General features: G+C 41.3%; 1 protein-coding gene across 1 annotated transcript in view; it reads right to left on the bottom strand.

The window, feature by feature from the left end:
• The window catches only part of UROC1 (urocanate hydratase 1), a 1,269,467-nt gene that overhangs the window by 692,020 nt on the left and 560,901 nt on the right, over positions 1–16,546 (bottom strand). The gene's annotated exons all lie outside the window — the stretch shown is intronic.

Here is a 16,546-nt window from a genome sequence, read left to right as displayed (position 1 = left end):
TGAGATCTAGAACTGATCTCCAGTCCCCTGTCTTTTTTGGAACTAAAAAGAATCGAGAGTAAGTTCCGGATTCTATTTGCTCTGAGGGGACTTCTTGGATGACTCTTTCGCAGCAACGAGATGACCTCTGATGTTGCATGGTCTAGTTGAATGGGTCGCATGTCTGGTAGAGACAGGTTTACAGGGGGATCGGAAACAAAGGGAATCAGGTAAACTCTGGATATTATGGTTTGTACCCAACAATCTTGAGAAAAGTTTAGCCAGGCACTTGGGTACAGTGAAAGATGACCCTGACTGCCTCCAGAGATGGACAGTCTGGCAACCCCTCAGGGGCGATGGAAGGGATGATCAGAAAAGGTTCTCCATCTCCCTGATGTTGTGGACCTCCTCTGCCACGAGGACGGCATCTTCTGTTGTATCCTCTCCCTCTGCCCCTAGGGGAGAGTTGATCTTGTGCCTGAGGGAAACTTCTTTGGGATTTATGGAACCACATTTTCCCTCCTGTTTGACCCTTGGAATAGGGTCTAAAAGGAAGGGAGAAACCGACTCCGATGGCAGATGAGGTTTTCCCTTCCTGCTTGCACCTGGTCATGGTCTCTTTCACCTGAGGTCCAAAAAGAGTTGACCCATCAAAGGGAACGTTGGTAAAGGAAGACTTAAAGGATTCCATGAAGTTACAGAGACGCATCCAGGAATGTCTCCTAAGAGAAATTCCTGCTGTGGCTGCCCTGCTCGCTCTGTCCACTGCATAGGAAATCAGCCTCATGGAGGAGTTGGCTATCGATGTAAGCATGGAGAGCTGCACAGAAACCTTACCTGTGGATCCTGAAGCTACTGAACCCTGAAGAGTATCTCCCAACTCCTTCAGGAGATCCCTTTGAAGTCTAGTAAAATGGGACAGGTAATTCAGCGATCTTAAGGTAAATGCCGCTAAAGAGAAGGTACACTTTCCATACCTATCCATCGTCCTGGACTCAAAGGAGGCTAGATATTAGTAGATGTCTCAGACAACTCCTTCTTCATGGCCGCTGCTACCACCATAGCATCAACAGGAACACGCTTGGAAAGGAAGGACTTATCTTCTGGTGCAGTCATAAATTTGTTTGGCCTCCTTGGGACAGGCTCCACTGTGTCTGGGGAGGTCCAGGCTTTCTGAGATATGACCTCCAGGAGCTGGTCATAAGGTGGTGTCACCCAGGAGGTGGAAGGTCGAGAACCAAAGAGCTCAAGATACACCGATTCATCCTCAGTAGGGTTAAAGGTCTTCCAATCACCCCTCTGTCTAAGGATTTCAAGGATGTTAGAAAAGGAGACATCCTCAGAGGGGGATCTAGGGGACCCTTCTGACTCATCAAAATCAGTGTCAGATGTGACAGACTCAGGTGAGTCAACATGCTTCCTCTTACAATGTCTCTTCCAAGGAAGCTCTCCAGTGGGATAATCTGGGGAGGTCTTGGAAGAGGGGACACCTCCAATGGGAGCTGCTTGAGTCTCTGGTTCCCTACGCTGAGGGGATGGGGGGGAGAAGAGGTTGCTGCTGGCCGCTGGTGGGACATTGGGTCCAAAGGCAGGGCTTTTTGCACTGGACAAAGCTTTCTCTATTGCTTTGAATGCTTCCTCCCCCCAGCTTCGAAGAAGACCTCCACTCCGAGGAGATGGAAGGTCAGCTCCAAGCAGGAGGGACAGGCTCTGAAGCAGACTTGGGAATTGAGTCGAGTTGAGCCGAGGCACCAAGAGGGAGGATTGGTTCTGAAGAAAACTCAGGGTGACTATCCCCCTCAGAGTAGACTCGAGAGCGTTAGCTTCCAGATCCCTCGGCTCCAGACTGTGCCACTGAGGATAGAGTTATCAGTTCTGAGGAAGCAGGGAGAATTCTCAGAACCAAAGGATCCAACATCAAAGAGCCCAAAATGTTTGGCTCTAAGAGCGAAGCAGTCGGAGGAGGAGCAGTGGATTGTAAATGGGGCAGCTCTGAAGCCTTTGGGCCCAGAGGGGCCAATTTTCTTGCCAGAGCCAGGTCAAAACAACCTCTTCACCACCCACTCGATGTCCTCATCTGAAAGTGTCCTGGAGGAGCGGGTGGAGACAGAAGGAGATCTCCTCCTCTCTAATATAGAAGACCTCAAAGTAGGTGATACGGGTTGATATCTGGTAAATGTCTCGGTACTGAAGGTTGCCTCGGCACCAAAGAGACTGATGGCACCGAGACAGAAGAAGCAGAATCGGAGCCAGAATACCTTGGCTCCATCGCTTTGGACTTTTTAGATGGCTCCGAAGCTGGAGCCGAAGATTTTCTTTTATCAGTCTTGGGAGCTGTCTGACCAAGTTCCTGCTGTTCCTGGAAGGAACTGGTCATAAGACCCCTATCTATTAACTTGTGTTTCCTCTCATTAAGAACCCTAGTACTGAAGGCATGGCAAAAAGTACAGGGTTCTTGTAAGTGAGCTTCGCCTAGGCAGTAGACACAGCTAGTGTGGCAGTCAGTCAATGACATCTTCTGTGAACATTTATCACATTTTTTGAACCCCGAGGGGAGGTGTTCCTTATGTTCTCTGTCTTTTTCCTTAGACATGCTGATAAGAACAAAGCTAACAAGCTATCAAAATGCAAAAACAACAATACTAACTATAACAACAGTAAAGTTATGAAGAGTAGATAAAAAATTTTTATTTTTTTTTTTTTAAAGAAGTAACACTCTGGGAGGAAAGGTCCTCTAATTTAAATGGGCAACTACAGCCCTCTAACTAAAATGGGCCATACAATCCTAAGGGGGGGAAATAGGGGTCAAGCACTCAATACAATCACACAAGAAAAGGCTAATAACTATAAAGAGAAAAAGGTGAAGAAAAAAGTGGTGAAAATACAAGATTTATCAAAAAATATTTGACTTAGCTAATGAGCCAGTAATGAGACAACCTCAAAGCTTTTGCGGCAAACAAGATCTGGGGAATTGCCATGAGGCACCATGGGATAGGGGTTAGCCTCAAGCCAGTAAAAGCTTTCGAGCTTTAGTATTGGCTGAGTCGGAGCCAAATATTGGCTCTAAACCCATCCAGCAAGAATTACGGTGAGATAGGACTACATAACATATAATAATATTGCCTGTGTTTATCTTATTTATGCATAGGTAAGCAAAGAGGCATGGAGGTGCTTGCAGTGGTGCGGAGGTGTGCATCACACTCTAATGAGCAATAATGGAGTTAACACACCCAGTTAAGCAGCAGGTGTGTTTCATAGGTGCTAATTACACCACAAGCAGGTGATTTTCAGCATGGTGGAGCTATTCAACAAGCCATAAAGCATCCATGTAGTCTCCATTCTGGTTTCTCCCAAATACTTCAATACCATTGGTGTAGACACAAGGAAATTTTAAAGGGACAAAATGCTAGGGGCTGCTGCAGCTTTGCTCCATATGTATGTGCTAGAGGCTGAAACCAATGCTGCTGGTGACAATAGGCCTAGGCTGAGAAGTAGAGTGTTCAGGCCCAGGGTAACTTTTCAGATGCTACATGACCTGGAGATTGTAGAGCACTTCAGGGTGGACAGGGGCACATTACCAGAACTCTGTGAGCTCTACCACCCTCAACTCAGACCCAGAGCCAACTGAGGGGAACCCATCCCAGTGGAAATGTGTAAGCCCTTAGAATTTTAGCTACAGGTATCTTTCAAAGACCAACCAGGGATATGATGGCTGGGTCACAGGCATCAGCATCCAGGATCCTCCATCAATTCCTGGATGCTATGTTCATACATGGCAGTGAGCATATATGTTTTCCACATAGTTCTGAGGAGAGGGCCAGCAATATGCAACATTTCTACTGGAGAAGGCCAGCAATATGTAACATTTCTACCGGGTAGTGCACTACCCTAAGTACTGGGTGCCATAAATTGCACTCATGTACACATTAAGGTACCACCTGGTGAGCAGGGTAGAATTTACATTAACCACAAGGGATACTGTTCCAACTGCCAAGTCATGTGTAATACCCAGGGAACTATCTTGAATGTGTATGCTGGCAACCCTTCCAGTTATCATGACTCCCATATCTGGCACACATCACAGCTGTACAAGATGTTTGCTAGGGGGACATCCCATAGGGCCATTTACTGGGGGATGCTGGCTATGCACTGGAACCGTGGCTGATGACACCCATCAGAAGTGCACACATAACCATGGAAGACCACCATAATGAAGCACACATTCAAACCAGAAACATGATATAGAAAGTGTGTTTCAGTTGCTGAAGTCAGGGTTCCGGTGCTTAGATACATTTGGTGGAGCCCTGCAGGATAATCCACACACATGTACACAAATCTTCACAGTATGTGCTATGCTACACAATCTGATCCTGTGGAAAAAGCTACAGCAGGATCAGCAAGGGGAAGGGACACACATCTCCTCACCAATGCTAAGGTCACAACAACCACAGTCAGAGGAGAACTCGGAGCTGGGATCCACCAGCTGCTGTGGTTAGAAGAACACGTAGGCATGCACAGTATGCCCTGGCTTTGGCTAAGAGACAATGCATAGCACACTCACTGACCACCTAGTTGCCTAATACATTTTTCCTACTGACATACATATAGTAAAATTGATGTCAGGCAACTCACACGACCTTTACTTCCTCATGTATTGACTGTGTGCTGCTTGCATCAGAGTCAGCCCTGAACAAAAACTGTCAGCTGCTGTATTTGTAAGTTAAGTCCTGAACCCAGAGTGCATTCTTTAATAATATTCTAGCATATATTTGTATTTCTTAAATTGGTACAGTAATCAAGTAAATATTGTTGGATTTCTGCAGAAACTACCTTAACATGTGACAGCAGAGCAATGATTTTACTTATATGTTTCCATTAGTAAGTCTTGGGCATCAGGCATTAGAGATTCACACAATCATCCCTTTCAAAAGTACTGATGATCAGTGCATGTTCTCAGTTTAGCACCATACCTTTGTAGTGGTAAATCATTAAAGAGAAAAGTTAGTAATTATGCACATTGCAGTTTCTGACTTCACAACCCTTCCCAAGATCAAACAGGCAGGATGTAGAACAAGGAGAGTAACAAGGGCATCATATTCCTGTTTGTGCCATAGCAGTAACTCACCTTTGCTCCCCACCAAAAGAACAGGCTATGCTTTTTTGTGACATAAGACTAACTGAGCTTTGCCCCCCCCCCAAAAAAAAAGAGCAGTGTACCCTTGTCTGTGCCATAAGTCACCTATGCTACCCCCAAAAGAACAGTATATGGTTGTGTGTGCCATCCAACCCGGCCTTCAGTTGTTGGCAATTGCATATCATATTACTCCTCCAGTTAATATCCTCACACAATTGAGGGCCAAATATATTGAATGGCGTACACACTTCATGTCTCACTCTACTGGTCAGATAAGTGATGAATTACCAGGAAACACAGAAATGTAAGACACCACTGTATATTTGCAAGCATAATCATAGCAGGTTGTATGCTCAGTAAGGTGCACTATGTCCAAATATAATAATGATAATTAAATGTACAAATAACAGCCAATGGTCTGATAGCAGTGTACATTCTGCTGCAGTTGGTTGTGTGAAGAATGGCTTCAGTCCTTTGCTGCAAAGCTGTTTCTGTGGCAAACAGGAATAAGGCAGCCATCCTGTTTCCTAACGATGCATTGGTGTGAGAGTTCAAATCCCGAGTTATGTAGAAATATCACGTGTACTATCATGTTTTACTGAATATGTCATACATTGGTTTTCCTTATTTCATGTATTTCTCTTTTTTTTGATTTGTAATTCCTATTACTTTTACTGGACAACAAATACATTACAGATTTATGTAAAGTGCCACACTGTGGAAACAGGACAAACCAGACCACCTAGGAAGCAGACAGTCACAAATATAAACTGGATATATTCAATTAACGCTCTTGGGCATCACAAAAAATAGGCCTGCAGTACAGCTGGAACTATCAGACCTTTGCAATGCAGCTCGCATTTGTGCACTGCTTACCTATGCACAAATAGGTGCATGTCACATGTGTGTATACTTTCTACACCATCACACAAACCAGCTGCTCTCTGTGCTACGGGACTGTATATATCATGCTTCTTTGTTGGTGTTTATTCTCCATTTCTTTTGTTTGATTTAAAACTACATGTGGAAACATTACAAGCCAAGGGCCTGATCTACCTATACATCCCATATTCATAATACATTCATGTGTTGCCCCCCCCACCACACACCACCAAGCACTACAACACTGGGGTCTCAGTATTTTTTCTACACATATATCAACTACACTACAAAGTGTAATATATAATACTGTGTGCTCCATCATGGACAACCTCGCTCTGGTAAACTCAAACATCCAACTATGCTCAATAAGGGTACTTGTGTTGCTACACAGCTAGGCTTCTAAATAGCCTAGTGCTATTAGACTACTAGCCTCATATAATGCTATGAATCTATCTGCTTAGTTAGGCCTCCCAAGTATTGTATAGTGGGGAAGTGTGGTTTTTGAACCCACAGCCTCTGACAACTCTCTAATACTGTAGTGTTGTTTTGGCCTACAGACTAATGCATGCATATTTTCCTTTTACAGTTGAGAGATGCATGCTCAATTTGATACAACTGTATTAAATACAAAAAAAGCTGTCTAACTTTTAACACTACAATAACAGTATGGTTCTTATGCACACATACCACATGCTTCTCTCATCCTTGCCAATCTCATGGCATGGGTCCTCACATTCCAAGCTCTCTCCATGGCAGCTGTGGAAAGAACAGAACAGAATACCATTACAAGTATCGGTCTTGACTATATTCAGCTTTTAACTCTTACAAGTAGTCACTATAATTGATACTTACACATCTGTGGGGTGTTCCCTGTCCTAATTTCCCTAATCTAATGGTCAGGTGTATCCCTCTTCTTCTTCCTGAGGCTTTCAAAATGGTGTCAACATTGATCACCAGTGTGGGGGATTCCTATAGCACTGGTTAAAGCCCTGGCAACACTATTCCATACTTCAGATTTGTATTCTGAGCCTAAATAGTCCCTCTGCAGTAAACAGGATTCACGATGCTCAACTAGGAGTCCAGAAACACTTTGGACTCCTGGACAGCCCACCTTTGAGCTCGGAAGTGTGCTCCATCACCACAAACACCAGTCATGACTACCAGAGATCAAGCCCAATTAGAATGAGGTTTTCCATCAATTGCATTTTATATACTGATGTTTTACCACCAATTCCAATAATCGCAAGCTTACTGGTTGTGCACACAGTGCTTGAAAGTGTTGATTGACACAGTGCTCGTGAGTGTGCAATGGTAAGCAACATTGGCTCGCAATGCAATTTCAGGTTTATTGGATGTACAGGTCTTTATGTGTGTGTTTGAGGCAAAAGTGAAGGAAATGCCAGTTCACATAGTAACAATTCACTGCCAACAGGCTAGTCACATGGCATCCCCTATTTTACTATTTTTTGGTCTGGGTTCTCCACTTCCAGTGTTTGTGCTACACAGTGTATCGTGCAACTAGTGGCCAAAACAAATTTAAATGAAGAAAACTAAAGAAAGGAGAAAAGCAAATGCCATGTTGCCATACAATCCTTGAGCAGAATCAGTGCTATCTGTGTCACAGCTCTCAACCTTCTATATGCAAAATTGAGGAACAATAGCCCTCAATGTGGAACATATGGGCAAAATGTGGAAAACATACTTATGGCTTACTAACATCTGAAACTGGGAAGGTTATATGATGGTTAAAATGTGTTGGTTTTATTTGCATAAAAGATCTTTTAATGAATTAATGTGATTCATTTCTATTTACTCTAGATATCACTGAAAAATGTCTTAACACTGGATGTGTGACAGACCCTGTCAATGTGGAACTTCATGCAACATGAACTTTAAAACCACAAATGAAATACATTCCTCATAATGAGGTATGATGCCACTGTTAATATAATTTTAGTACGACAGATGGATTCATTTTCAGTGACACCCTTTCATTATGCATTATGGAACATCAATGTAATGGTTTACATATGAAACCTTGTAATGAGTAAATTATTATATTTGCTGTTTGTCTAACAGAATGAAGCATTTTCTATAAACAGCAAATACTTTGTTGCATCTGTTGATTCAAAGAGAGGTAAATTTACTTTCTCCACAATAAAGTCCCAAAAGAGGAAAGACATGCTTCTCTGAGAGTCAAGCTCTTTTAAACAAAACTTTAACAGAGGTCTGTTCTGTAATCAGAGGGAAAAGTTGGCAAGCAAGCATATATCACTAAGACATTAACTTTGATTAATGAAAGTCAAGTCACAACCAAAATGTTATTAGACTTGATCTTGACATGTCCTGTTTGCCTTGAGCAATACGTCTTCCAGCAGTGGAAGCAGAGGAATTGCATACATTAATGTTTGGATAATTTATACTTCACATGGGCTCATTTTCCAAGCTATCATGATAAGAAAAAAGACTTTGTCCAGATTGTTTTGACATGTAGCAAACAAAACCACTTGTTGCAAATTATATATCTGTACAATGTCTCAAAATGTGCATATCCAGTTTTCATTTGTATGCTAAATTCTTCCTGCTTATGGCATCTGATGACTTTCTGTAAACCTGAAATGCAGCTGCAGGTACAGCTTTAATGCATTTTCCTCAGAAATGAACAGTTTTCCTTGCAGAGTTCAGAGGACCTGGTTCATCCTTGTTTATGTACTTGAGTACTAGTCCAGCATTCAGATATTCATTTACCCTCCTAGTGCTTTATTTCTTAGGCAGCACCAATTTACTTTGGACAACTCTTCATAAGACTTATTTATATGCCCGAATGTTGTTGTTGTCTTTCGGCTTTTCCCAGTTCATGGTGCCGAGTTGCCAGCTTGATGCCCAACCTTTTAACGAAGGCACACCCATTCATGCATGTCTTTCGGAATGCCACTTGACCCACGGAGAGGACATGCAGACTCCACACAGAAGGCACTCCCCGCACACTAGCATCACTACTTAACCTTGAAATGGACAAAGTGCTACCACAGCCACCATCTGTTAACCCCCTTCATCTTTATGTTGTGACTTCTTGAAGAGAGGTCACATACTGCACAAAAACTTACAGCCTGTAACTACTCCTTAAATGAAATGACCAGTGTGCCCTTTCTGAGAGTAACCCTGCATTCTCCCTTGCTTTAGGGATGCAGGCAATTTCTGAACTGGAACCATCCTGAATCATTACATGCTCTGTCTCCCCTTACTGTTGAAAACAGTTGCCATACAGTGAGACTTGTTGAAGAGGTCTCCCAACCATAATCCAAAGAAATATTGTTAGATATTGGATTCAGGAAGGAAATGAAACATCATTCCAAAGGATATATTCATTCTGTCCATCGAAGCAACTCATCTTTTATATGCACAGAAACAGGAATCATTAAATCTAGTGGATCCGTAGATTAATTCCATAGATTTCCAATACATCATTGATTCTTTCCTCATAAGATGCTTTGGCGCATCTCTTCCATTCTCCCAGTCCATCATTCAAAGAGCTCTTAGAAACTTTATTGATGTGACAGCATATTGCCAAGAAAATTCTTAAAGGACTGCTTTAATCTGTTTTCCCCAAGAAGGAAAGGGACTATAAAAATATTGACATTGATGGAATCAGACATGCCTTACTGTAATTTAGTGTTCCCACAGACTGGAAGATCTGTCTGATATCTTTACTGTGTCAGCAGTTGTTGTCTTCACCAGTAGTAAGCAACTACCTAGATAAGGAAGACAGTCATGTTCTCCTTGTGACTCAAGCAAACACTGAGCTAAACAGCTCAGACATGCCCTTGAGACTAGATAATGCAAATACAAGTGTTGAAAACCAAGACAGATTCTTAGCTATCTGGAACTGGAGGCAGATTCTGAGAGAGTGTCTCACTGGAATATTAACACAGGTAAGCACCCTTAGCCAAGGTTACCATGTTAGGTTTTTTGTTCTGTCGAAGTACAACCTTCAGAGTCACCATCCTGAATGATTCTGTATTTCTGAACTTGTTCAGATACAACACTCAAACTGCTCTTGGATGTTTGTAGAACTAGACACAGTCTGGAGAATACATTTTGACCTGCTTGACTGGAAAGTACCTTTGGTATTTGCTTTCTACATTATCATTTGATCTGTCAACTGTAATGCTTTTACTTGATGTGGGAATATCTAGAAAACAAGCTGCATGAGATTTTCTGAGGAAATTCTATTGTATTACCTTGGAGAACTATTTGAAAAACTCATTTGACTGATGAAACTTGTGAAGACTGGTAGAGAAGGATGAAGGCTGCCAGCCTAGCCAGATAGAATTGTGCATGCAGATAATTCTTTCATTTGTAAATATAAATGTAAACTACAGGCTTGTTGTCTTAAATGTAAAGAAATACTGTTACATGTGGAACTGGAAATAAATGTGACAACAGTGCACTCTACTGACCAAAGTAAAGCATGTGGTGACCCTTTGAAGTAGACAGTGGTGCCGAGGGGTCTAGATGAAGAAATTATTTCTATTGTTTTAACCAAGAGTTAAATTGCTAGATTTAAACAAGCAAATGTATTTTTATTGCTCTGTTTCCTGGCCAGATGCAAGATAACAAAAGGGAGATGTTAAAAATGTAAATGTAGTTAATGTGTAGCCTGGGAACTCCAGAAAGGGTGAAGAATGATGCAATGTTTATCAGAACTGCAGTTTCAATTTAAACAGAGAGAACCAGAGATTATTAAGCATTCTTGTCTTGATCAAAAACTCACAGCACTCTGCCTGTTGTCTTATGCAAGTTATCTTAGACTTGTGTTTTCTTTTGGAGATAGCTAGGAACTAGAAAGATTAGACCAAGTGTTTTTCTGTGATGTCAGAACTGTACTACTGAATTAATTTTAAGTATTTCTGTGTGATCTCTGAACTCCTGACTAGCTCTGATTAGTAGAAAGTATTGTCTTGTGGTTTTAATTATTTATTATTAAATATTTTAAAGCCTTTTAACTGTGACTGGTTTGTGTAGAGATAATTTAAGCTCTTAAGAGTACTTGCATACCTTTGGTAAAATTGTACAAGGCCACTCTAATAGCTTTAGCCCTAGGCTATACTACCAATCGGATATTAATATGGCACAGTAATAACAGGACACCCGTTTTAAGAGCCTTTGAGTAGCTGATAAATATTAGCTGGGTGGTGTCAGGAATACTACCGTATAAGTCTGGGCAAAAGGGGCACAGCTGGAGAACCTGTGCCATCCTTTCCCAGGAGTGTCTGTGTGGTTGTATAGACTTATCTCAAAGTGTGTGTGTGTGTGTGTGTGTGTGTGTGTGTGTGTGTGTGTGTGTGTGTGTGTGTGTGTGTGTGTGTGTGTGTGTGTGTCAGCTACTTGGGCAGGGACACGAAGTACTGGTTGGACAGAGGGGGTTGCTGGAGATTTTAGCTTGCCCAGCTGGCTGAGATCTGGACCCTATAGCTGTGCCAGTGGGGAGTCTTATTGGGGACCTGGAGAGCAAGGGAGCGGCCAGTCCCAGACTGACTGTGATCTCTGTGTGCTCTTAAGGGATATTGCACTTTACTGTGTGTATTTATCATTTCCTCTCATATGAGATGCCCTCTCTGGTGTTAGCAGTGAGGATTGAGGCCCCCTGACTGCTGGGCCAGGGTACGGGCGTCACAAAACTGTTGAAGAGTTCCTTGACTATGATATGGCATCTTTCTGATAGTACAATTCTTGATATGAAGGAGCAGTAGGGTACATACATTTTTATAAGTGGTGATATAGTTTTACTTTCCTTTTCCAAGTGAAGAATTATTATCCTCTGCTATTTAACCCAACAGTAACTTTTGGGTCAGTGGACCATTAAGCAATCTCTGGCACAGGAGTTCTCACTGTAAGTCTCCAGTCTGAGCTGTATAAATATTTCCAGAACTACTCCTGATATGGAACCCTTAAAGATACGTCTACAGCATCATGACTGTTTCAGTGGATCAGTGTCTGCCCTGTCTACTCCAGAAACTAATAGCTCTCTTTGTCATAGCCTAACTACCATCTCATTTGTAGCATTACTGCTATGAAGAGAAACACATTTCATAAATCTGCTCTAAAATGAAACCCTGACATGAAATCATGTGATTAAGTGTCTTAATGTTTACAGTACCTGTGCATAAATGTTTACCTTGTGCATCTAATAAGCTAGGCTCCTTAAAGAAAAACACTACAAGAGCAATTCCCTTCCAACCATTATTAGATGTCAATGAGGAAGCATAAACTGCATGCATCTTTTGAATTTAGAAAAATGTGTGTCTATAACCTTTTCATGTAAGGGGGGGGGGTCTATCTATCTGAACTTTGACTAACTTTGCTGTCAAAATATCTTGAAAAGTGTATTGAGATACATGCTCTATTATTCTTAAACAGCATCTTTGCAGAGAGTATTTTCCTGCTTTCCCTGCTTTGGGTGAACAATTATCTCTCCTGTGACTCAGCTTGCTAACTTCAATTCATAGGTCAGTACTATGATAACCACCCTTATAGGACATTTTAAGCCTAACTAAGTATTCCATTTCATGTTTAGATTCACCTTACCCAGTCAAAGGCCTATACTTGTAGATTGCTCAACTGGTAATTACTTTAATCACACCATAGATATTAAGAGGGGGCCCATAAGTGTGAAAGCTTTTATGACCTGCATCTGCCCATTAATCAAACCATGGGTAGTCATCCTGTAAATTTCTTATTTCCCATCAACTGATCCAAGTTATGCTTGAAAGTGGACAGGGATGAATTCTGTCTTGTGTAGATGGGTAGTCGGATCCAGAGCAGTGGTATCTTCTTCAAAATATAAACATCTTTCCAGACCATTCTGTTAATGTTACAGAAGAGGCTTAGGTCCCTGGAATGAGTATTTCTGATACTTTGCATTAGCAAGTCAAATGGGAAGTCCATCAGTACCGGGTTAGGCACAGGTCACCTCTTAGCAGTCTGTAAGAGACAGTATAGCAATAGGGCTTTGAGGCCATCTTTGTAGGATATGTTATTTAAGCCTTGTATCCTTTTTGTTATTAATCTTTGAGGGCATTCCAGTTGCTGCATGCACCTGGACAGATGCATGCCAAAAGGGGCACTTTACTGAATAATTGGCCTAATGAGGGCCAATTAAAATGGGACAGTAAAATCTCTGGATTTAGAAATAATTATTTTATTTATAAGCAGAGTAATATAGAAGGACATTCTTACCTCAGTGGACACGTTCATCAAAAGTTAGGTCACTGCTCACATAAGTTTTCAAATCCTGAATTACCTGGTCAGCTCTTAGGGGTGTATTGTCAATGTGGCAGTTCCCTAAGGCCGTCAACTTTCCAAAGGTAATAATGCACTTTTTGGCATTCAGCTTTAGACCATGAATCTTGCACCACTTAATTCATTTGGGACAAGCAAGTCTTCTTGTAAGATGGATGAGTCCTTTGGGGATTACGTAACTTCTAGCTTGCTGTTGTCTGCAAACTTAGTTAACCAGAGCCCTTTGGTATTGGCTTTTACTTCTGAGAAGTGGATCCAAACAAGAGCGGACCTAACATGGAACCCTGGGACTCCATTGGTGACTAGTCTTTCTGGGGAGATAGTTTCCCCTATTTTGATTTCCTGCATCCCTTCTGTGCGCCAGTTTACAATCCAGTAGCTAACATCAGGGGTTTACTCCTAGTTTAACCTTTTCTACGATGCCTGAGTGGGGGATTGTGTAAAAGGCTTTAGCTAAATTGAGGTAGGTGGTGTGTGTGCCATGTTACATTCATCCATTGCTTTTGTGACCCTTTCAAAAAAGTCCACCAGGCTGAATAAGCAAGATCTGCCTTTGATTAAACCAGACTGGGATGGGTCGAGTGTTTGAAGGTTCCCCATGTTCTTATAGATTAATTCCAAGAGAATTCTTTCCATGAATTTCCATACAAGTCTGGTCAGACTTACAGGCCTGTAATTACCTGGGTCTGTGCAGAGTCCTTCCTTATACATGGGAGAATAAATGCTGATGTTCTCTATTCATTTGATACAAAACCCATATGGAAGCTGAGGTTGAACAGTGGTTTTGGGGTGTGGCTAGATTATGCTTCATGATATTCAAGATGCATCTTGGGACATTGTCAGGACCCATCAACCCAGTAATTTTTGCTTTTGATAGCAAACGATGGACTTGATCTTGTGATCGCTGCGGGCAAGTCAATTTTAGATATTTCTTGGGGGAGGGGGCTAAAGCAACATTTGAATTTATCTGCTAGGATGTTAGCTATATCTTCAGCTTCAAGTGCAGGTAAAAACACTTGCAATTAGTTTAGTGCATTACTGCATTGTGCTCTGAGACTGTGAACACATGTAAAAAAGGCCTTGTGATTGTCATCCATTTGGGTGGCTATTTTCATCTTGAACTTGGTTTTGGTGATTTAACTAAGCACCTGAGATGATGTTTAATTTAATGACAAGGGCTTTACTATTCTGGGTATTCTTAAGTTTTAGTTAAAATTATCTTCCTTGTATAGTAAAACTTATTAACATTAAAGTTCAGCCAGGGGAGTATTTGTGGTTCACCTTGCATTTGTTCCAACTGGGTACAGCTGCATCTAAGAAGCATTTTATATAGTTGTCGGACAGTAATGCTGTTCATTCACCTTAGCCTCTGCCATCCTCTAATTTTGCCTTCAAATTTTTCCCAGCATCAGTGTCTTCCCCACTGAATCCTGTATTTGCATTTTTGGCCAAAGTATTTTGGTTGCACATTTACTACTGAAGCTCTTCCTGGAAAGTCAGGATTTATTACACCTCACTGTATCTACTTCCTATTCAATGATTTTGTAGGCCATGGAATTCAAAAGTTTTTTTTCTAGCTCTATAGATCAAAAGCATTAATTTTCCAGTGCACAGCCTTATAGTCAAATTCTTACAGATAGTTGTTACATTCAGGAAAAGCCATAGCTTTGACTATACAGACCTTTGTTGGCAATGTGATGTATCTGGATAAATTTCTATTTAGCTATGACATAGCTTTTCTTCCAAGCAACAAGCATCTTTTAATTGCAGGTCTGCAATCACTATCTGCAGAGATATGTCATCATAGGGAAATACAGTTTGTCTGTGACTGCTTCCTTTACGCATCTATTTGCAAAGAACTGACAAAATTAAAATAAAATTGTCATCTGCTCTTATTTTTGATGCTGTGCAACAAGCCAACTTTTCATTTTCTACTCTCACCTTCATCACTTCATCAACAAGCTCTTCAACCCTTCACCACTTTCAGCTATCAGAGTAGTATTTGCGTACGTAAGGTTAATTCTCCCAACAATTTTAATTCCAGTATCTGATTTGTCTAAATCAGCATTTTCTACCATTTAGTCAGCATTTAAGTCGAACAAGGAGGGTGACGGTCTGTCATACTCCTTTCTGAATTTTGATCCAGCCAGTAATTCCATATTCATTTCTAACCATGCTTCTTGTTCTGTACACAAATTCCTCAAGAGGCAAATAAGGCGACCTGATACCCATATTTTTTTTAATAATATGTTACAGTTTGTTATGGTCCATACAGTCAAAGGCATTGAGTAATCAACCAAGAACACCCTTCCTTTATCCATTGTGCATTGGACTTTGACAACTGGATCTCTAGTGTTTTTGTCCCCTCTAAAACCCATCTGGCAGTTCTTGGTCAATATATTGCTGCAGTCTAGTTGCAGGATCTTGAACATTATGCTGCTAGCATGTGAGGAAAGTGCAATAATTGTTCAAAAATATGAGCACTCTTAGCATAGCCTTCTTTTGGGTTGGAATATAAATGGACATTTTCCAAATGTGCTGGCAAATACCAAACCACATTATAACAGCACCATTTTTCTGAATTTTAAACAATTCTGCTGGAATTTCATCCCTTCCTGTAACTTTGCTATTAGCAAGGGTCTCTAGGATCCATTTAAATTCACTCTGCACTAGATCAGCAGCCTCCAACCACTAGGCCACGGACTGATACCGGGCCGTGGATCATTTGTTACTGGGCTGCACAGAAACTTTTAGGCAGGGAGTGAAACAAAAAAGTGAATGTGTCTATGTATTTGTGTGAGTGTGTTTATGGTTCTGTGTGTGTGAGTGAATGTGCAAATGAAAGCAGAATGTGTGTGTGTGTGAAAGCAGAAGAGACTGTGTATGCATTTATGAGACAGTGAACAGTGAGATCGAATGCGTCGTTATTTTACACTTGCTAAGCAGCACTTTTGCTGTTCAGTGAATGTAAAATAAAAATAAATGAAAAGAAAGTGTGTGTGTGTGTGTGTGTGTGTGTGTGTGTGTGTGTGTGTGTGTGTGTGCATGTGTATGTAGGAGAGACAGGGAGAGAGTGTGAGTGTGTGAAGAGTGATCCCTGGCAGCAGCATCACTTAAAACATTTGCATACCTCTTGACCATACCTCTCAACCTCTTGCATAATAAATTTGGACAAAGCCCATAACTCCCAACCTCTGGCACAAAAAAATCTGGAAAAAGTCAAAAATAATAAGGGGACAAAGCCCCAAA

The sequence above is a fragment of the Protopterus annectens genome, chromosome 7.part1 (assembly GCF_019279795.1).
Source record: "Protopterus annectens isolate FY-2018-M chromosome 7.part1, PAN1.0, whole genome shotgun sequence".
NCBI classification, from domain to species: domain Eukaryota; kingdom Metazoa; phylum Chordata; order Ceratodontiformes; family Protopteridae; genus Protopterus; species Protopterus annectens.
The sequence above is the reverse complement of the archived record's forward strand: the minus strand, read 5'-3'. Positions and strand labels throughout refer to the sequence as shown.